Genomic DNA, 22767 nt, shown 5'->3' on the forward strand with positions numbered 1-22767 from the left:
ATTCCATGCATATGGGTGTAGAGAGTGCCACACCGTAACTCTTGGTATGTGCATGTAGGTGCTGTATGTGTATGCAGGCATTCCACCTCTTGTTTGATGTTCTAAAGACATTCCGATTTTGGACGTTCTCACTGGAGTGCTAAAACTCCAGAATGAAGCTATTAACTTGCATTTTGTTTTCTGGCTCCTGGGTTTGGCATGACTACATTCTCCCTCAAACTTGGCAGCATCTGTTGCCTGACTTAAAAGCTTTCATTGCGTCTTTAACGCACCCTGTTCAGCCAGGTCATTGCAACACATTTTTGTTTTCGTTTTGAGGAGCTTCACAACACTTGGTGGTGTTACTAGTTCCCTGACTAACATTTCTGCCTCCACTGTGTAGTTCAATTACATGAAGGAAAAATTTGGGAGGCCGCTTATGCTGCACTACATTTCACTGCATACTTACGGTATAAAAGGCATCACAGTACTTTCTTCTAGAGGGACTTATAATACATAGACTTAAGGGATTCTCTCCTAGTCCCTGCCTAATGAATGTTAAAATAGAAAGATTACTAAAAAATGAAGTGTAGAAAACAGTCTTGCAATGGCAGTAAGATAGACTTAGACTTGATGACCCAGTAGTTCTTTTTCACCTGTGTTTGCTGCCTGTGTGTTCTTCTAATGCACAAAGGACACAGAAGGAGTTAATGCAGAAATTCAGTGGGCCTAATCCTTGGCTCTGGCCAAGCTGTGCTTTCTGCAGGGCCCTAAATGGGGAAGGGTTGCAAAGGCAATCTTACGCCACCATTTATTCCCCAGTCTGGCCACGGTCACATGTCTGGGAAGTGCTCATGCCCAACTGCCAGTGATCCTTAGGGGCTCCTCTGACAGCAATGAATATAGTGGCACTTCACCCAAACAAAATAAGTACGTTTGAAACTTGGGAGATCTATAAGGTGTTTCACACTGTGTAGCTTCCCTCTGTGGTGATAAATGTTGACAGTTCCTTCATATTTATCTGAAAACAGACAGTTGAAGAAGGCTGTTTTGTGAGAAGAGTTGTCATTCACAGGAGTGACCAGTTGAGCCCATTTTAGCAGTAACAGTTGTGATATAATTGCCAAAGCAATATTATCTTTTCAGTAAACTTAAATATCTTTTTTGTCTATAGTAGAGCCAAGTACTTTAAAAGACAATGTACAATAGCAGATTAAATTAAACTGTAAGTGCATAGCCAGTGAAGAACTGGAACACCCTCTGCTGGTGTTAGTGGGCTCCTTTTCCAGTTCTCCTTCCCCCAAGGACTTGTCTGGCCTATACATTGTAAATGTTAAAAGGCATTTCTAAAGTGTCATGGTGATTTCTCACAACTACGATGAGTCTGTTTTTGACCCAGCTTTACTTGTAATTTCCTACAACATTTGTATTGTTACTGTTGACCAAATCAGCCACTGTAATGTGAGGTAGGGTATGTGGTTAAGCCATTTTTTTTCCATTTTTTTTTTCCATTTACATACACCAAAGCCCAGGTAGTTTTCTATCTGCTGGTACAGAAAGCTGCCCTTTTTTGGGGGGGGGGGATACCTAGAACATTTTTATTTCTTCAAATAAAAAATGAAGTAGAGAGTTCTGTGCAGAAACACATCTCTGAATAATATGCTTCTTTTTAGTAAGAGTGTTGATAGTTCTTAAATGACACTGACAAATTCACTTGGTGAATACAACTCCTATTTGTCAACCAATTGAAGGGAGCCATCAGCCAGATAGCCTGGTGAAACTGAGGCAGGCTGACAGTTCTTGTCTACTCCAGGTACACTTCCCAGCTCTACCAGGCTTGTCACATGTAGACATCCCCTACTTGAGTGATTCCTTACTACCTTGTAAGTCCTTAAGTCTTAATCAGCCTTTCCCTGTATGTACTCAAATGCACAAGGTGGCTGAGAAGAAAAACATTTTTGTTGCATGCAGTTCACCTACTGCCCACCTCCATCGTCCTTGTGGCAGGTGTCCTCTTTTCCCACTGTAAGAGAATCAGGCCCTTCATGACTATATAGGATTGCCAGATTCTGAGGTGCTGAGCGCCCTCTGCTCCCATTGAATTCTTAGGACTGGGCCCAGAGAGAATAAGATTGTTACTGCAGTGTCCTGTAATAAATATAAGAGCAGCAGGAAAATAACATAGTTCAGGTTTAAGGAGGGGGGAGGGGAATGCTGTGTAGTGGGGTTGCTGAATATTCACTGTTAATAACCGTACCATCCTTAGTGCATGCTTGCTTACATAATTTTGAAGGAATGCAGCTTGTTAAACTGTGTGCATCTGTTGCTTATTAAACTGTCTTTAGAATGCCTACACTATGTTGTCTTCTGCATGAGAAGGGTTAAGAGGAGACAATATTCTGTCAAAGACCTTGGTTTTAATTTTGCCTCTCACACTGGCACAGATCCGGCTAAGAGCAGCCCAGATTAGTACGGAAAACCTTTGAAGAGATTTAAGATGTCCTTCAGACAGTTTGAAGGTTTTGTCTTGCAAATCCAGTACAAGGGCGCCTGCAGGCATCTCGACCCTTGCTGTGCTGCTGATGCAGCTCAAGGTCACACTAACCCGCCCTGTGACATTCAACAACAAAATTATGCGGTGAAACTGCTTCAGCATTCAGCCAGCCAACCAACAACTTCCTCAGTTCCTCACTAAAGGAAGAAGTGTTCCTTTCTGTTTTTTGGCTTCGTGGATTTTTGCTGTAGGAAATAATCCAGGATTTCTGGTGTGTGTGATGACAAGGTCATTTCTTAATTAGAACACATGTAAAGAACAAAGCTAAATGGCTTCAAAACAGCTTTGTAGTTGAGGGAGAGGATTTAAATTATTTAAAGAGAGAGTCACCCAAGTATGATGGAAACTGAATTATAAAGACATTAACTCTTTCACTGCGCTGCGATTTCCATGTGTTACTCAAAAGGAAATGTCAAACTTCATGAGAAATATTCTAATTGCTATTAAATGAACGTTATCCATCTATTTACAAATAAGACAATAATGTGCATATAATGATGATCTGTATCTGAACTATAAAAGTCAGGGAACTTATTTTCTTTTTACCCTGAAATGCTACTCATGGCTATAGAACAAGAGTATAAAACTTTTTCTGAAAGATCAGTGAATTCATTCCTGCTGCTGTATTATTCTTTTAAGTGGTTCTCAGTGTATGTATATAAATGTTTGACTTTTTGTGTTCAAAACTGTTAACTTAAGAAATTTGGACTAGTTCCCCTACCACTGAAAAATATTATGAAGGAGAAGTCCTGTGGAAGATATATTTGAGAGGAGGGAGAGAGTGCTCATTTGTAATATAAAAAAGAGCTAACTGCAGTTAAACTTAAAACTCAATTTTTTTGCACAATACATAACATAAGATGTCTTGGAATAGGAATTTTTTATTGGATTTTGTGTTTGGTCCAAAATATGTGTGCAAAATACTGATTCAGTACTGTTAACAGTGTGCTGGGGTGCTTTATATTGGTCATCAATATTTTTTCTGCCCTTTTTTCTTCCTCCCTTCCTTAACCCCCTACTTTTTTTTCCTTTTGACCGTAGGGTAGCAAATAGCCCAAAAATTTACTATAATGCTGTTGCAATAGACTTGAGAGGAGAAGGAAAGGATGAGTATTTAGTGTCCTGTAGAGCCTGGCTTTCATGCACAGCTGCAAATTGCTGTCCTCTTAAACCACGAACTTAAGTTAGTTAGGCGGTTTACCAACTTTTTAAAAATATTATACATGAGGCAAATTTTTTGCCAACAAACATGGAGTAACGTGACTGATAGCATTCTTTGTGCTTATACGCAGTTGCTGCCTCAAGGAGAACTGAAATAAGGAGAAATATTTCCCCCTTAATCTGAAGTGTAACACAGTTGTTGACACTTCAAATAGAGATTTAAGGGCTTTCAAATGTAAATGAAATAACACATGGAGGATTTATAATTTGGATGGTTGTTCTGGTCTTTCTGGACAAACCTCCTCAATGTAGAATGTCAGATGCTGTGAACATTAAATGTCAGGGTGAAATTAACTCTTAGTATAGATAAATTGTGCTTGCTCTTGGTGGGGACCTCCCTATGAGAAGGGAAACTCAGCCTTTGCCCAGATGAAAGGGCAAGAGTAGGAAATGCAACTTCTTTTCTTCTTGGGTTCCCTCCCATCCCCCACCACATTCTGCACTTGCTCTATGGCAGCAGGCATGTAAGAATAAAATGATGGAGGAAAACAGACTTCATGCAAGAAAAACGGATAGAATAAAACTGATACTGTGTAAAATCTGTACATTCTTGCCCTTGCCTGGGGTGTAGTATGCCCTTAACATTATGTGAGACCTAAGCTCACCTGCTAGTAACTTCTAATTTACTGTCCTAATTCATCGATTTGTTATCACTAATTGTACTTCATTTACTTCTGTGTAGTTTCCAGTACCTAAAGGGTTGAAAGGTTGCTGTAATTGGCACCCGCAGCTGCTCTTTCTTTTGACAGGGGATAATTTTGCAGCCTATGCTTTGTGTGACAGCTGCCTAATTGGGCATTCTCCCCTTGTAGCAAGCCTGCCTCCTCCAGCCTCCCTGCTGACAAATGGTGGTGGATTATAGATGAGGACATGCTGACCCATTCGACCTTGCTGAGACTGCGGGGAGGGGCCTCCTGCTACTTGAGGGAAGCTTTGGGTCATTTAAAGGACAAGGTCATGAGCCAGGTGGGGAAATGACATGATATCACATGACAATAGCCTGATGACACGGTCAGTATGTCAAGGACAAACTCATCTGTATTGATTATGCTTCTCTTTTTTTTTATATCTCATTGAAGCCACTGATGTTTCAAAAGTATTTTGCTAATTTTAAAGGTGGTAAAGTACCAAATGGTAACATCAGAGTTGTGTTTGAGTATTTTTACATTTATTTCTTCTTAATACAGATTCCACAGGAGAAGCAATATTCGTTAAGCCGTGTTAATAATGATTTATAGTGGTGGCCTTGATGTATTTTATAAATGTGCGTACATACTCGGTCTGTCTTACTGCTAAAGAAATACCAAAAAGCAAATGCAACTGGGCAAAATTAAAGGAGAAATAAACTGCTGTTAAATTTTAACATTTCTCTTCCCAGACTTTGTATGGTGATGATTCAGTAATTTACAATGTGCGGATGTGCACACCCACGTATTTATAATAAAAATATTTGTTTATATATGTGTGTTCATATCATGTAGTGGTAAAATACTATAATAGTTTAAAAGAAAGGAAGGAAAGTAAAATAAACGAATGTTTAAAGGAGAACTTTTAAAGTAGCTTTAGGGCTATGTGACTAAGGTAATGCCATGCCCATTTTAAAGGAGTAATGCAATATCCAACTATGCCAGCCAATAAAAACCTATTAAATGATTTTGAAAATATGTTATGAGTACTGCTGACAATATTTGAGAGCATCTGGATGTTACTTTGCTATGCTAATAAACTTCAAGGTAAATGAACAGCTTGATTGACTTTTGCAATGTTAGACAAAAGTGAAATTCTTATTCTTACATAAATTGATTATGCTAAAAATTAAAGATAAATAATTTAGAAAGAAAATTCCCCCAAAGTACATTAAATGTGTGTTAAACCTAATGGCATAATTCCATTTTATCTTCTTCAGAACAGTTTGCCATATACATTTTGTTTCTGAAACAGTCAGCCTTTCACTACAGAGAGCAGGGTTCACTAGTTCTCATTTCAAGGAAAACAAAATTGTTGTTGGATGCTCTTATGTCTAAATCTCATCAGTTCACCAGGATGTAATTTTACTCCCCTGAAGTAAAAAGCCGTCAGTGGTAAAGTGTGATGAATTAGTTCACTCAAGTAGACGCGTCCGTGTGCATGTTTAATTCTGACCTTGCTATGCATGTGTTTAGCGCCTCTCAGTGCCTGAGTCAAGCCTGGTGGAGGTTTAATCCTGTGCCCTTGTACACGTATACTTGATTAGTAGTTGTGGTTATCTCAGCAGAAGACATTCCGCCCTCTTCCTTGTATTGGTCGGGACCCAGGCACTGGGGAGTCAAGTCGAAGGAGAAAGAAAAGAGATTTTTACATTAGCATTCTATGAAAGCCTTACTGTCTGCAGAACAAATTGATTGCTACAGTGTACCTGTGCTTGGCACTACTGCTGTGAAAGAAAGGTATGGTTGTAATCTGTTTTATTGTATTACATATTGTGACACTCCAGGAATATTTAACATTCAGCTCTTTCTGTGGCACATGCTGTAAGTTTAAGTAAAGAACAAGAAATGAATGAATGAAAGTTTGTGAGAGCATTGAGTCTGCAGCTTTATTTACTACAATCAACTAAGCCCATTCTAATAAGACAAATTTGCTGTATACTTCACTGGTAACATAACCAGATTGATAACAAAAACTCACATATAGCGCTGAGTGACACAAATCTGTGTCACTGGTTGCAACATGCCTGCACAGATGCAATTCCAGGTTGAGGTTTTTTTAATATCCAAATGAATGGGGAAAAATCTAAGATGTGACTGATTTGTTGTTCTAGTTAACTGCTGAATATGGGTTCTCTTCTCTCCCCCTCCCCCCCCGCCCCTTATTGAAATGGCCCAATGTATTGGTGCTGCAGAGAGGAAAAGCAAGAGGAACATATTATAGGGTATATGATACTGTTTAATATTATACTAGAACGAGGCTTAGAAAAAAGTCTTGTGTAGTATTTGTGCTCTGTAGTTTATTTTCATTTGCATAGACATTTGTACTTTACATTTAAAAAAAAAAAAAAAAAAAAAAAGATTAGTGCTGTTGATTTGCTATGTCAGTTACAGACTTTACCTAGTTGATTCTCTGGGTGTAGGGTTTTTTTTGTTAGATGCTGTGCTGATGTCAATTGTATGTTTGATGGGAAGTGTAGAACAATCTGTTAATAAAATTCAGGCTGCTTCATATTGAGCTGTACTCAGTGCTCCATTCTTAACATTGCTGAAGTTATATTAGTGATTGTTTGGATGTTTGCTTGTGGTCACATTTGAAGTATTTCTGCCCTTGTAATGCAAACAGTCTCAACCAATTAAGTTTAGGACAGGTGGAAGACTTGTCCAGGACATTTAAATCTTGATGCAAACCCAATCTAATAACTTGATGGGGAAATGAAAATCTATCTTTGCTGATTTTTTTTTTGTCACTAGATACAAGTTGTCAGAGAGAGGCTTTTAAAACTGTCCCTCTACACATTGTTCCAATAGATGACAAGTAAACAATCTGCTTTAAGGAAACCAGGGACCTAAAAGATGCCAAATGCTGAAGTATTGACATGCATTACAATAGTTACTTTCATCATATGGCCTTGTAGATTTAAGATTAACACTTTATAGATGTGCAATATGTTTATACAAGAGTACCCTTGAGTTTATATTTTACAGCTTGCAAAGAGTGTGAACATAGCCTTATGGATGTAAGTTATTTATCACATAGACCCTTTGAAAACTAAAAATTTCTTCAAGAGGCATGGACCTAGTGGCAATATGATGTGATGGTTTGTATTTAAGTAACTCATAATGAAATTAGAACTATTTAGTCTAAACTAATTTATACAAGGAAAGTACTCTGTGAATGGGATGTTCTTTCCCACCTTTTGTAGTCAATTTAAAGCAATAAAAAACATGTTTTGTAATAAAATAAAAAAACAATTACACAGGTTCTTTACATTCAAACCATAAGTTAAAAGAAACTGACCAAATTTAACAAGAGTTTTTAAAAATCAATATTTAATTACTACAACACCTTAGAATTGGTTAATTCTTACTTAAAACTTATTCCATTCTGCAATGACTTTTAGCAATTTTTAACCAGTTATTGAAAAGCTGTTTTTGCTTTGAATTTGGAGGAATACATTTGTTAGACAAATACAGGGCAATAATACAGTATTTCAATGCAAATAACTTTCCTTCATAAATAAATCAACCTATGACTTTAAATAAATGATTAGAGGAAAAGAAAATTTCAGATTAAAACCATGTCAGATCTTGAAAACTCTACCAGCAAAGATTTTTCTGACTATTCCAAATATATATATATTTATTTTATTTTATTTTTGGATAAGCACTGCTTTTGGTATAGTGTATATTCTGTGTTCAAGAGGAAGGAAGATGTTTTTGTTTTTTAAAGGCAAAAGCTTCCTTAGTGTTCATCACTTTTTATGCTAAATGACCTGTCGAGGGATCCAGAACAATCTGTATGCTTAGGATGGGGTGTGGATTTGTTTTTTAATTGGAATGTAGGACTACACCTATAGAATTTAAACTTTTGATGTACAATATAATATGTTAATATGTTTGAAAACTATTTCCTTTTGCTGTTAATGTGGTGGGAAAACTTGGCCTGGAATGGATTTTGTGACTGTAATGCATCTGGGTTTTTTAAATCAAAGTGCTGATTTTACTGACTTTACAGATTGCCAAGATCAGTAGTCAGTCCAGTGTGGACCTATCTAGTATAGCCTGCCCTTCAGATACATAAAAATATGCAGAGTTGCCTGTAAAGGCAGTATTAAATCATGGAAATGGAAGGGAGAGGTTTACAGTTCATGCATCTTCCAACGGGTGTTATGCATGCCCAAGTCAAGATTGTGAAACTTCTGTTCCCCATTTCCATCCCTTTCCCTTCTGTTACTATGTTTCAGCACAAGGAACAGAGGAAGTTGACCTGTTGCGTAACTTTCCTAAGCAAAGGGAAATGTGTGTAAACAATTAATATAATCTTGTCATTGTGTCTGTAGCTGCTGAATTCACATTAATGCTAGAGGCAGTTGTGTAATTAACGTCCCCATGTATTGAACTGAGACTATTGCTAAAACTCTTTGGGGGAATTGTTGCATCTATCATGCTGGGTAATTCTTCCCTGAAAAATACAGGTGTTACTAATATTCTCTATTTTGAAACGTAGGGCCAGATTTTTAAGGCATGTAGGTGCCTAACTCCCACTGCAATTAATTCTGATATTGTTTGCCTTATTTCAAATTGTTGTTGGATGCTGTGTCCATTCTGAATTAACAAACTTGAGTTTAAACATAAAATTTATCATATATGATCATGCAGTATGATCTGGATGGTGGGCAGCAAGCCTGGGGTCCTCTCTTATTTTATGGACTTAATCTACACTAAGAAATTTTGTGTGTTTATGTGCAGGCTTTAGAGTTGCCAATTTTTGGTAGAACATATTCCTGGAGGTTTCATCACATGACATAATGTTTAATTCCTGAGACTCCAGGACAATCCTGGAGAGTTGGCAACCGTAGCAGGCTTTTATGACATAGTGGTAAAAACAACTGAGCTTTGTCTATACTTGTACTTCCTATGTTGCCCCACTGCTAAAAAATGATAAATTTTCTAGTCTAGACAAGGCCACATTGTGTAAATGGCCACAGACACCTATGTTTGTATTTGTCTTTGTTTATGTATTCTTATGAAAGCATTTGCAAATCTAGAGATTGCTTATTCTCTAAGTAGTAATTTTGGTGCTTAAAGGATGCAAAAGTTTCAAACTATTATTTTTTTCTTCACTCTCAATGTGCTTTTCTTCCATCTGAGCCATAATAAGTAATGACCGATAGCAGAACCAGTCCGATAGCAGAACTGGGGCTTCCCCTTCTCCCCTCCCATTCTGAAGTTTCTTCTGGTATTTGCTTTTTTTAAACCAGTGGTGTGCACTTGGTGCATTCCTTTCTAAATGTTTTCTTTCATTAAAGCGATAAAAGCCATGTAAGGGGCCTACAAATTCTACTTGTAAAGGGGTCCAGCAACAGAGACATTAAAACACTCTTCAGAAAATGCCACACTTTTTTTTTTTTTCCAAGACCAAACAAGAATGTTTGTGTCTTTGAAGCCTGTTTTACCAATTTCTTTATCCATAGGTGAAGTTTTGCTAGAGTTTAATAAAACACACATTAAAAAAAGTTAATATTGTTTGATTAAAAAATACAAATTCTTTCTATGCTTTGGCTTCCGCGATACCCATGGGATGATGAATTTCTGAAGGTTAGATTCTGCTGCCCGGTCACCGAGTAGTATCTTTTTCCTCCCTGATATCAGCCCCAGTGAAATCAATGGGCTCCTTACAGAGTGAGATACAACTTTGTGTGAGGAAGTGTTCCAGAACCTGGATCTGAATTAGCAAAGCTGTTAAATGTGAAGGAAAAAAATCAGGTAGTCTTATCATCTGGCTTCTTCAGATCAGGTCCCTTTCCACTATGGCCCATCAAGGCCTCCCTCTTCCTCCTGCACCCTCCCCCATCTGCTTCTCCTCTGCCTAATCAACCCACTCCCAGAAGCACTCCAGGTGATCCAGATCAAGTGGCGAGTAGAAGCCGTATGACCAATTTTAAAAAAAAATGGATTTTTGTGGGAGGGAGCAACAAGTAACGTGTGTGTGTGTGAGAGAGAGAGATTTATTCCAAAACTACAGGGATTCATTGTGTTTAGAAATTAGTCGGTATTGATACGTAGTTCAGTAGGACTATGTGGAGCAAGACAGTGGACCAATGACTAGTTTCAAAATTCTGTCTTCTGAAGCTGTACTGCCATCCCATCAGCTCTCACAAGCCAGGAAGGCTTGGGCCAGGTCCTTGCTTGGCCCCGCTGAGCCACGGTGGGAGAATCTCTGAGGGAAAATTAGGGTGCTGCAGGAAGTAGTGTCCCTGCCCCAGGATGTGGCCAATTCAGTATTGGACCAGTTGCCCCGCTTAGAGTTGTGCAGTATGCTACTGCTGCATATGCTGTCTGATGTGTAAAACCTAGATCTGGACTATATTTGGTCATTAAAGACCCCCCATTGTTTATTGTCAGATCGGGATATTTACTATAATATCCTGGGTCTATTCCAAGTCATGTAACTGCAGTCTCCCCCTGCAATCCTGGATAGATGAGGAGATAAACTGTTATACACTATTTTCTGGTACTAAACAGATGTGACGTTTTCACCCCGTATGCACCTATCAGTGGGGAGGAAGGATAGTCGTGTAATTAAAGTGCTTGACTGAAACTCAGTAGATCTGTGTCCCGTTCCCAAGTCTGCAACAGAGGTCATGGGTGACCTTGGGCCGGTCATTTTAATCTTCCTCTATCTCAGTTCCCCACCTGTAAAGTGGAGATAATAGCACTGCCCGACCTCAAAGGGTAGTTGTGGTGATATGTTCAGTGATGTTGGTGAAGCACTCTGATACTGCTATGATGAGGACCATGTGTGTAGCTATTACTGTTTTTTGGTTTATTGGTAGTATCTGGAGACCCCAATCAGGGATCAAGCCCAGACTGTCAGACTCTGTACAAATAAATTACAAAAAGACATTTCCTTGCTCACAGAGCCTACAATTTAAATAGATGATGCAAGATAACCAGCTAATACAACACACATAAGATAAGTGCATAAGATAAGAGTAAAACAATTGTGATCCGTGTCATAAGCAACAATCACAGCAGGGTTGTTTTGTTTTTGGCTTTCTTTTGCAGAGAAAGAGACATACTGTATCATTGTCAAAATCTTTTTCTCATAGTTAAGGCTTTCGGGCATCACTTCACCTAAGTGGAGGAAAGTAGCATCTTTTTTCATGCCTCTTGTGCCTTCAGTTGAAGAGAAGTAGACTGCTAAGAATGTTCGAATTAATCTAGAGAATTTTTCTCAGTGTGTATGTTTACTAATGTGGCTATCATTTGGCAAAGAAAATAATTTCATGGAAGAGTTGTGGGGAACTGCACTGGATGAACATTTTTTATAAATAGCAAGTAGAGGCTATCATATGAAGTTGAAGTTCCTTCTGTGTCCCACCACGGGATAACTTGAGAATAATGGAATCTGTTGTTTGCAGTTTTGTATTTACATGTGCAGTTTCTCTGGTTGTGTCATCTGAGATGTATCACTGAGATTAAAGGTGGCTGAACCAACTTCACATGAAAAAAACTAACTAGATAAAATTTGATCAAAATGGGTAGCAACTAATCACACAGTAGAGGAGAGAAGGAAAGGATTTACTGAAGAAGGGATTTATTGGCGTCACTAGATTTGTACAGTGCTTATTTGCATATCCCAGTGCATCAGTTTTATCATTCTTAGGGTTTGTTCTGGGAAGATTAACTTCAGTACAGCTTCCTTTCTTTTAATCATTCCATGCTATTAATGGCCACTACATATTACTGCACCCGGCAAGTGGCTCATTGTCCAGATGAGTTGGAACATTTTATCTATCCTCCCCATCAATGAAGTCCTCTTTACAATAGTGGAGAAGGGAATCCTATATTATGAAGAGAGAGCCCAAAAACCATGCTGGTATTTCCTTATAACATGGACAAATCCTCCTTGAATATCTCCAGGGGCTTCATATCGTAGTGCATCAGTTTCAGGTTTCTTATCCTAATTTACGGTATAAGCTCTACATAATTTTGCTTCCACTTACATCTTTGCCCTCACATTACACATGCTTCTTGCTGCTCCATCTTCTTCTCCTTCCTCCACTCATGACTTCATGCTCTTTATCACACTTTCCCATACACGTGGAAGAGTATCTCTTCTCTCATCTTCTAGTACCTTCTTTCTTCCTTCCTTCAAATGCCTCTTTGAAACCTATCACGTAAGGAAAACCCTCCTCCCATCTTCCCTACTGCCAGACTGTTTATTTCCTGAACTGTTGTCCCCATGACTTGTCTTAGTTTGTAAGCTCTTTGGAGCTGGAGACATATCTGTGTTCTGTAATGTGCTGTGTAAATTTATGGTGCTACAAAAAATTATTATAGTAATAATTAATGCCATTCTCTAGGGCTAGAGATCATTTGCAACACAGTTGTTCAAGGCAAATGTCAAAGGCAGAGAGACTTCTTCACATAAATCTGCCAGCATAAAAGCCCAGGAGTACTTGCAGCAACTCTTGGTACACCAAATTGTTCAGCTTCAGAGAGGCTGTGACTGAAACACTGCCTATGTGAGCTAGGAGAGGAATACCAAGTCAGCTTTTGGGGGAAAAAAGCCAGGCTTCCCCTCTTTTCTCGCTTCCCCCCCCCCCCTCCCTACCCCCCCACTACAGGTAGAGAAGAACAAAGTTTTTTTTATTTTAAAGCTTCTTTTGCTCCCATAGCAAAAAGAGGGTCATTATAGCACATCCGGTTGAGTGATCACCTAGGGTCCTGCTTCCTGCATTATAGTGGGCCAGGTTCTGATCCCAGTTTTATATTGCAGTCAGTTCAGAGAAATAGAATTTATTTTAGTGGTGTTACGCTGGGGTAAATCTGTAGTAAACGAGATCAGAATTGGAGCCAATGGCGGCTGCCTTCTCTCACTTAGAGTGGTGGAGTGGGGACTCCATTGAGTTAGAAGCCTTTTGTTTTGAGCCAGAAAGGTTAGTTCTGTTTATAGGATGATTAAGAGACATATTGCAAAGCCTTCTCTATTACATTGAACCAGGGCCTAGTTTATATTTAACTCGATCTCTAGGGTGATTTCCTTTCTCTTCCTTTAAATCTCTCCTCAAAATTCATTTCTTTTTTTCATCTATAATTTCCACTTTGGCACCATTTGCTCTCATGATTGTTTTAAAAATTATATCAAACAACCCACTCTCAAAATAAAGTTCCTCTATAAGCAGTGTTTCCTTTCTTCCTCTAGCCTCTCCTCTGTTTGTAATCTCAGGAGTGAAAGTAAATTGGAATAGGAGGGGGAAATCTCAGAGGGAGAAATTTCACTATATTTTTAATAGCACTAACCAAAGAGGAGGGGAGAGATCTACTCCCCTTTATGTTAACCCCCCAGGGCATTTTCCTCTCCTCATCAACACCCACCATGTTCTGTTGCCCTTTTCATTGCGTTATCAGTCTTAGTTTGTTGGGTTTGGGGAGGAAGGAACCATATGTGGCTTTTTATGTGTCTATGAAGCACTTTCTATCACTATGCTGTTTTTTAAACAATAAATAACATGTTCTCTCCAGATCCTTTCTTTGCAATAGGAAGGGACAAAAATCAGTCTATTCTAGGGGCTAGTCTTGTTCATGGACTTCATTTAATTATCAGAGGTCAGTCTGACGATATAGGTATGTGAGGTGCCTCACAGACGCAAATTTGTTCTGAAATGTTAACAGTCTAAATGTATACATGACATGATGAGGGAGGGCAGCAAACAGTAAGGAAGGACAGGCAAGGAAGGACAAGCAATGTGTTAACACGTAGACTCATTTTCATCATTTTGGTTCAGTTGTGTGTTTCATTTGACTCATTTCTCTTGGGTATTGTGGGAAGGATATGAATGGGGAGAACACAGTGGCTTGGCAGGCTAGTCTTGGGAGGCCATCCTTGTGCAAGGAGGGAGCATGTCATGGAAATTCTTGTAGGAGAGGTTTCTGTTGCAATGAAGTTGGCATTGGTGAAGCAAAGTGGGTGTAGGGAGAGGGCCGCGATAAGAGATGAAGTCATATATGTCAGTGGGCCAGAGTTACCCAGGCCAGAGAAGAGCAGGTTGCAGTAACTTAGGCCATGCCTATGCTAGTGAGCTTGCAGCGGCACGCTGTACAGATGCAGCTGCGCCGCTGTAAGATCTCTCATGTAGCCACTCTGTGCTGATGGGAGAGAGCGCTCCATCGACATAATAGCTACCACTGCTCGTGGAGGTGGTTTTATGTTGGCAGAAGAGGCTCTCCAGCAGACATAGCGCTCTGCATACGATCACTTATGCCAGCGAAACTTACGTCAGTCGGGGGGGGGGGGATTTGTGTGGTTTTTTTTTTTTTTTTTTCACACCCTGAGCAACATGAGTTTTGCTGACATAAGTGGTGGTGTAGACATGGCCTCAATCGGTAGGTGATAAAGGCATGCATGAAAGTCTTAACTATGGGGAAAAAACAGGATTCCATCTTGGAGATGGAGGAAAAAAATGTCAAGTTAAGGAACAGCCTGAACATGTGGCAGGGGATGGAGGAGTTGAAGATGACCCTCTGGTGATGAGTAGGTGACACTGGGTAGTAGTGATAATAAACAGTGACAGAGAAAGAAGTAGGGACAAACAGGTAGGGTTTATCTTCCCTGCCTCTCGTACTGAGCGTTCTGACTTTGATCTCATGAATGGACCACTTGTACATCCAAATTAACCGAGCAGTGGCGGGGTGGGGAATTCTCTTCTAGTTAGTTATTGACACCTCAGTAAGGGCTAGGAAAGGTTCCCTTTCATTGAGCTAATACAAAATTAACAGAATTTCTTTCTCACTACTATAGAAATAATGGATGTTTCCTATCCTGTCTTCACTTTCTACTTTTCTGATTTAATTTGTTTTTTGTTCTAAAATGGATTTGACAAAGGTCCAGGGCTGTCTCCTTTAACATAGGAGTTTCTGCCATCAGGGTTCTGAAGAAAAAGTACATTTCCTACTCCTTCTTCTTCCTTGTTTTCTCAAGCAATGAGTGGTAACTTGATCCACTTCACAGGTTTGGTCTTTGTCACTTTTGTACAAGGAGGGATCAGATGATAGTTCAAAGACTGAAATGGGATGAGAAGTGACCTTCGTTTCCTTAAACAGAAAACTAGAGTGCCAATGAGTACTAATAATTGTATTGTTGTGTTTTGGGGGCATGGACAGCTGCTCGTTAGGAACTGAGGATTTTTTTTGTAATACACAATTTTTTTTCTACTGACTGTAGGTGTAACTAGCCGCCTTTGGCACCCGTTTGATTGGACTGTACTTTGCCTGTCCAATATGAAGTGTATTTGTAATGACTCTGTTCTGTGAGCTTGGCTCTGGTTCTATAAGGCATGTTCTGTAACTGCATTAGCCTGAAAAGGGTTCTGCCTCCATTTGCATAGTAGTGAAACCATTCTCTTTTGAAAGGCATTGAAGGCAATCAACACAATAGTGAAACCTTATGTGAAACCTCATAATATCATCCACTAGTCACCTGTAGTCAGCGGAAGCGGGGTCGAAATCCATTTATTAGCTTCATGTTCATATTTTTGTAAGGAAAGTGAGACAAAAAGAAACAACAATTATCATAATTCAGTAAGAGAACACCTGTATGTATGAAAGTTATCCATGTATCAGCACCATTGCATTACAGTGTATTGACTTAAAAACCTGAAGTCTCTCCACAATGGCGTGTTGACTTGGAAAACACACATCATATGCACATTAAAAGAAAGGTGACTATATCAAAAAGGACCTGGAGCATGACCTTTGAGCCACGCTGGATCTCGGCACTGACAGATTAAGCTGGAAGTAAGATGCAGTCAGTTAGGCTGAGTGAGAGAGATGTGATTATGCTATACTGTAGGTAGTAATTTTATGCTTCATAATGCAAAGAAGTTGTGTGGTTTTTTTTAATTAAGTAAATTGCATTTATTTTTGTATCTTGGACCCTCTTATTTGTACTCTGCCTACTAATATCTGCTGGGATGACTCCTAACATTCCAAATCACTGCACAGCTTTCAGTCAGCCTTTTACAAAGAAAATAACTTTTGGGTATGTGTACACAGCGCCAAAAAAAAAAAAACACAAAAAAAAACCATGGCAGCTGAGTAGGGCTTGCTTTACAGGACTAAAAATAGCAGTGTAGATGTTCAGGCTCAGGTCTGAAACCTGGGGAGGGGGCAGGGTCTCACCGTCTGGACTCTAGCCCAAGACTGAACATCTACACTGCTGTTTTTAGCACCTTTGCATGAGCCCTACTCAGCTGAACGGGACTCTGATACTCATTGTCATGGTGGGTTGTTTTTGTTTTTGTTTTGGTTGGGGCGGGGGGTGTGTGTGTTTTGAATTTATGTGCAAATGTCCCTTCGCCCACCCCCGCCCCCATTCACTCCAGATGGGGTAAGGAAGTGTGAATTATTGTCCTGAGGTCCAGAACTGACACATTTTGGTCTTAAACTCAATGACCATTTAAGATTTTAGGAGTAATAGTATGTGGTAACCGCCTACACCATTACATTCAGGAGCTCACATTCCAGGATTTGAAGTGTTATATACATTTTGTTTCTTGGTCCCAATGGTTCATGAGATACCATAGCTTAAAAATATGACATGATTCACGTGAAAGATTTTTTGTTTTGTTTTGTTTGTTTGTAAACCCTCATGGTATTAAAAACAAAAACCCTCACTGCAAGGCCTGAATATCATAAACTAAGGCAATGTGGTCAGATAGGTGGAGTGCTACAAATGTAGTACCCATAAAACATTTTAAAACTTTATTTAAAAAAAAAAGAGGGAGGGGACTAAAGCAGTTTAAAATGTGGCATAAACAAAATAATTGAGAGCATATTATGGAATAAAGGTTTTATTGGCAATGTTTGAGATGCCTGAATTACAAGTGAGTTATGCAGGTCACCCCAAATGAGTGCCAGTAAAAGCTTTATACTAACACACATCATCCTATTTATAGAGCTAGATGTCTGTCTATATATAAACTGCTCCCAGTCATGTCTAGGTTGCCATCAAGTGAGCTGTATATGTGTTAGGTCGAAAGAAAAGCACAAGCTATACTCTTCCTCAAGCAGTTAGGCATTATGAAAGCGTCTGCACCCATCTCTCTCTCTCTCTCTCTCTCTCTTTCTCTCTCTCTCAATTTAAAAAAGTAAATGTCTCATGACTTTGTTGCACAAGGCAATGTGTCTTTTATTTTTGTCTTTAAGTGTCAAAAGGTATGTCTATGAATGTGACCTATAAGCTAAATATTCTTTTGTTTGTTTTTTTTAAGCATTGAGAATGTAGAGGTTGGTGGATGGATGAATCGGTAGATGACTTTCATTGCTAACTATTTTCAGCAGTTTTAATAAGTTGCTACTGTGTTTAATCTGCTTATTGGCTCAACACTCAGCATTAAGGAGGCTGTCACAGTACAGCAGTATTGACATTGTTATGAAGAAGGTTATTGTGATTGTGTTCTACATAGACCTTGTGTTTAGTTGCTCACTTTTTTCATAGTGAGATATGTGGTGAATGCAGTTGATGATGAAGATGGATGTGCAAGTGGTGGGACTTCAGTGTGTGCAACTAAGCAGACTATCATTTTAATTTAGGTTTAGATTGTGGCATGGAAAAAAGTCCTGTCTCACAAGCAAAGACCCTTGCACCCATGTGGAGTCCCATAGAAGTCAGTGGAATTCCAGACTGAAACAGGATCTTAGATCTTTTTGAATCTTGACTGTTGGATTTTTTTTTCCCCCAATGTTGGGCTTTAATGTATGTTGATTGACAGTTGTAGTTAGTGGAAAATGGTGGTAGAAGGCACTCTCCCCCTTTTTTTGTTCAACATAAATTTGTTCTTCCTCAGTTTTGTTGTTAATTTTCCTCATAACAGTCCATATCAGATAAAACAGGCATACAGTATTGGTTTACAAAGATGGGGAACATTTTGAAAATACAGTATACGGAATGAATAAAATGTAGTGTTTCACTTGTAAGTTGACTTAAAAAACAAAACAAAACCAGGAGCTTTGAACAAATGCCAGCTGTTACATCAGTCCTGTTTGTAATCTTTCTTGCTGATCTGTGACCTTGACCTTGTACTTGTACTTGTTTGTATGTCAAATCTATTTTAGGGATGGACAAACCATAGTTCAGTTTAATAGACTTTATATTCCAACCTCACAGGATGTCCCACTGCAATATAAAAATTAAAGGAAGTTATTCCATTTCAGTTTTTTTCCTGACCGCTTATAGTCTTAAAATCATGCCTTTGAAACTTGGTATGATTGACACGATGATAGGGTTTTTTTTGTTTGTTTTTTGTTTTTTATTTGTGTAATCTGGAAGATATTTTCTAGACAGTGCATGCTTTTTGTTAGTCTTAAGAATGCTAAAACACTTTAAAAAAAATTTTTTTTTGTCTGTTTGATGATTGGATTCCCCTCTTTCCAGTAGAAGATGGTCTTTGTTGCATACAAAACCTCTACAGCTCCCGAACATATTGGTTTGTTTTTGTTACTTAAGTTTTGTATACGGCTAAGTTTTATGATGGTTTTCAGATAGATGATACTTGTTCAATGTCCATTTAGACCCCCCAGTTCGGAAGTCCATCTCTATTCAGCAAAGTACTTGAGCACATGCTTAACTTTAGTATGTGCTTAAATGGGACTTAAGCACATGCTTAAGTGCTTTGCAGGATTGAGGAACAAATGACTTTTGGAATGGAACAAATGACTTTTGTTGTATGTACAGTGAAATTGTTGGAATGGTGGTGATCACTCTCTAATCCTATTAACAAACAGTGGTAGCCAAAAATTGTTGTTTGTGGGACTCTAATTAGCAAAATGTTGCCTTGACTTTTTTTTTTACTTTGGGGGGAATGTTTTATGTAAGCACAACCATAAACTTTTTTCAGAGATCAGTAAGTGCCTATGTACTTTTTTGTTGTTTTGTATAGTTTTTAAATGAGTCCGAATACCTGTCTGAACTTTCTTGACATTTAATGGAACAAGCAGTGAAGATAAATAGCCTTTTCTTGCTGCTTTGCAATTATTTTCTTGCTTTAGCATTCATGAAAGACAGATATAAAACATACTGGTAAGAGCTATTTCCACAACTTTGTGACAGCATATCATCTTTTTGCTTAAAATGCTTGTCATTTTTATCAACATAAAATTTGAGGAATTACTTCAGAGTATGTCCTTGTGTTGAGCATTTACGGTAGTTAAGCCCCAGCATCTTTCCCCACCCCTTCAATCATAGCTTTGTGGCAGTGAATATAGAATAACATTCTCTATTCATGTTAAAGTAGTGATTCAACTACTCGAAAAACATTCTGATCCTATAGCTGGCTTATGTTCATAAGTGAGGAGGTTGCAGCCTAGTTTTTGATGTTTTGAATATTATTATTATTATTATTATTTATTATTTATTTGATGTATTCATGTACAATATGTTACTTTTAAACTGTGCAAATAATATTTAGGATTCATGTTGTGAGCACTTCTCACAGTCATTCTTGCACAGTTATGGTGGAGTTGCCATAACGTTCCTTACTGTATGTTGTTAGTCTCTGAAATATTTCCTGCTTAGTTTTATATGGCGTTGGCTTTCAGGTTGCATCTTTATTTCCAGTAAATAGTATGACTTCTCTGGAGAAAAATCAATTTTACTTTGTAGTAGAGATTTTCTGCTAATGCAAATAGTTCCTGTCCCACTGTACAGAAATTGTACAAGGTCTTCTCCATGCTAAGCCATTTGTGGTTTGAGAAACTAATAGTACCAGTTAACATGGGGGCCATTGTTTAAAGATGGTGGTACGATATTACAATGGATTTTTCATTTTATCATGGTGGTAAAAGACAGGATCACTGAATTCTGCCCTATCTTGTTCCCATTAGTATGAAACGATGGCTTGTTTGTTTTTATTGTTCTAATCTGTTTTGAGGAAAACATTCAAGAAAATGACCCACATCAGAACATTAGTCTCAAAGTGGATGAACTGGTGTCACACTACCTTGGTTACTAAGCATTGTGTGCCTTGGTGCACATGCATTTGATGATGATAATTTAAAAAAAAAAAAAAGAAAAACCTACAACAGGAGGTTACTTTTCAATGTGAATGTCACCAACCATTTAAAGCTATTCCAGCAATTCCAATAGTACTACTGAGAATTGTAAAACTTCCTGCAATAGAGAAATTGGCCACTATCTTTCTACAGCAGGTATGAGGTCAGAGTTCTGTGGAAACACATCATCTGTGAGTATTGATCAAACCTCAGTGGCATGACTGTCCTGAGGAGAATATTGATTTCTTCACTGTATATGAATGAAGTTTCATTCTTTGGGAGTTGGCAAGTAGAATGCTGAATTGGTAATTAGTTGTCACAAGTTTAAGGACAATAAGTATCTGGTGAGATTTTTTTTTTTTTTTTCATTTTAAATTTAGAATTAAATAAGTATCGAATAGGATTGGAAAGAAACAACCTCTCCATCCCTTTTTCGCCATCAGTCTTGTATTCAAGTGTGAATTAGACAGTTCCACTTTCAGCTGTCAATCAAAATGATCAGTTGCATATTTCACTGTCGAGATTTGGTTTTCTATTTCCCTGCCGCCTCCGTGACCTCTTCTGTATTTTTCGGTATTCTTCAGTATGTTCTTCCTTACTTTTTCTTTTTTCTCCAATAGAAGCAGGTTACTGACAGGGACAGTTCTAGGTGTCAAACACTCAATCCGACTTTGTGACATACATTATAGGTAGGGCTATTTCCCTTGACTGCCAGAATAATGGACAAGAGACTTTGCAAACGTATCAATTTCTAGGTTAGAACATTACAGGTTAGAAGATCCTAGATTACTCGTGTGGGCTTACTTTTCTTTAAATATCCAGGCATAGGGTGACAATTGTGTTTAAATAATATGCATTTTATTATATTTTATAAACTACATATTCTTTTCTTTATTTACACCTGTGGCTAAGGGGTTTTAAGAGGTCCTGTGGTACTTGTGTGTTGTTAAAGATGCTATATTTAAACATATAGAAGAAGAGTACCTGATTCCACCAGTAGTATTTCCAAGGGGAAAGAATTGACTTTCTGAATGTGGAAGGCTTGTGACAGAAACTTTCTCTGATTTAATTTGTCTGTAATTAGATGTGAGCGTTATACTAGTCAGCAACTCTGTAGGTTTATTCAAACGTTATAATAAATTCCTACTGCTTATCCTTCCAACTGAATTTCAGTCAAATCCTCCCCCATCCCATAGAAAGCCTTGGGAAAACAAATGAATGTAGGGCAATTTCCTAATGTCACTAACTCCAGGCTCTGAATGATCCATTGTGGGAAGTGAGTGCCAAAACTGAGAATCCGTCCCTTCCTAACAAACCACTCCCATTTAAGCCAGGCCGTTGTTAGGTAGGACACCTGAGCTTATCACAGCTATCATGATATCAGAAGGAGAAAGCCAGGACCCAGACCGTCTGGGACTTGGTAGGTCAAAACCAATGCCTCAGACTTTGCTCAGAGAGTTGTTGTTGCCAGCATGGATTGCAGGCAACAACTAAATGATTCTAAGGTGTAGCCCCACATAGGGTGCCTTTCAGTAATATGTTGTAAAGAGGGTAAAAATTTGGATAACTGCTGATGAGGTCAGCAGCAGCGTAATTCACAGGTTCTAGTATGTGCCATCCCTCAGCATTTCCAGAACCTTAACTGGCTCAAGTTCACGCAGAGAAGACACTCTCTTTTTATTGCCCCAGAGTGACAACTGTGCTGCAGCAGAGAGAGACAGGTTGGTCTAGTTATTATCTGCAAAATAATTTGAAATTGTCTCCATAAGAAAACGCTCCATTCTGTTGCAAGATGCAAGATGCAACAGAATAGAAGTTCTGACATCCACAGATTTCTGGATGTTGTGTTGGAAGTGAAGAGATAGGTAGAACCTAGAAAGGTTCAGAAATAGTCTGATTTAGTTTAGTGTTAGTATGACTTTGTTCTAAAAGTGCGTGTGTGTGTGAGAGAGAGAGAGAGACTGTGTATGTGCACTAAAAATTGGCTTAAATGTATGAACTGTACGTTTATATATGTGTAACTTGGTGAATAAGGTGGATTTGCCTCACCCAAGGATGACACCTATGCATTCTCTAAGTTTGTGGATAGATGAACTATCCATTTAAACAGGTTTGAGATGGGTCAGTATTTTAATGGTGCAGGAGACACTTGAAGTGTGTTTCTTTCAGTAGATACAATTCAGCTCAGAAAAGTGCTATGTACCAGCAGTATATTTTGTGATGCAGGCAGGGCTTGGAATCAGCTGGTTTGTGGTAGTACCAGGTATT

At 38.5% G+C, this 22767-nt stretch overlaps 1 protein-coding gene across 7 annotated transcripts in view; it reads left to right on the plus strand.

Moving 5' to 3' along the window:
* Positions 1–22767, plus strand: part of NRIP1 (nuclear receptor interacting protein 1) — a 93284-nt gene that overhangs the window by 53020 nt on the left and 17497 nt on the right. For 3 of the 7 annotated variants that reach the window (XM_043538350.1, XM_043538348.1, XM_043538347.1), the window contains one exon: positions 4567–4720. The exons of 3 other annotated variants lie outside the window; for them this stretch is intronic. The gene's annotated coding sequence lies outside the window, so the exon portion shown is untranslated. Of the gene's footprint in view, positions 1–4566; positions 4766–22767 lie in introns of all 7 variants that reach the window. One more of the 7 variants, XM_037905868.2, reaches the window with a different exon arrangement.

This window comes from Chelonia mydas, chromosome 1, assembly GCF_015237465.2.
Source record: "Chelonia mydas isolate rCheMyd1 chromosome 1, rCheMyd1.pri.v2, whole genome shotgun sequence".
In the NCBI taxonomy this organism is placed as follows: domain Eukaryota; kingdom Metazoa; phylum Chordata; order Testudines; family Cheloniidae; genus Chelonia; species Chelonia mydas.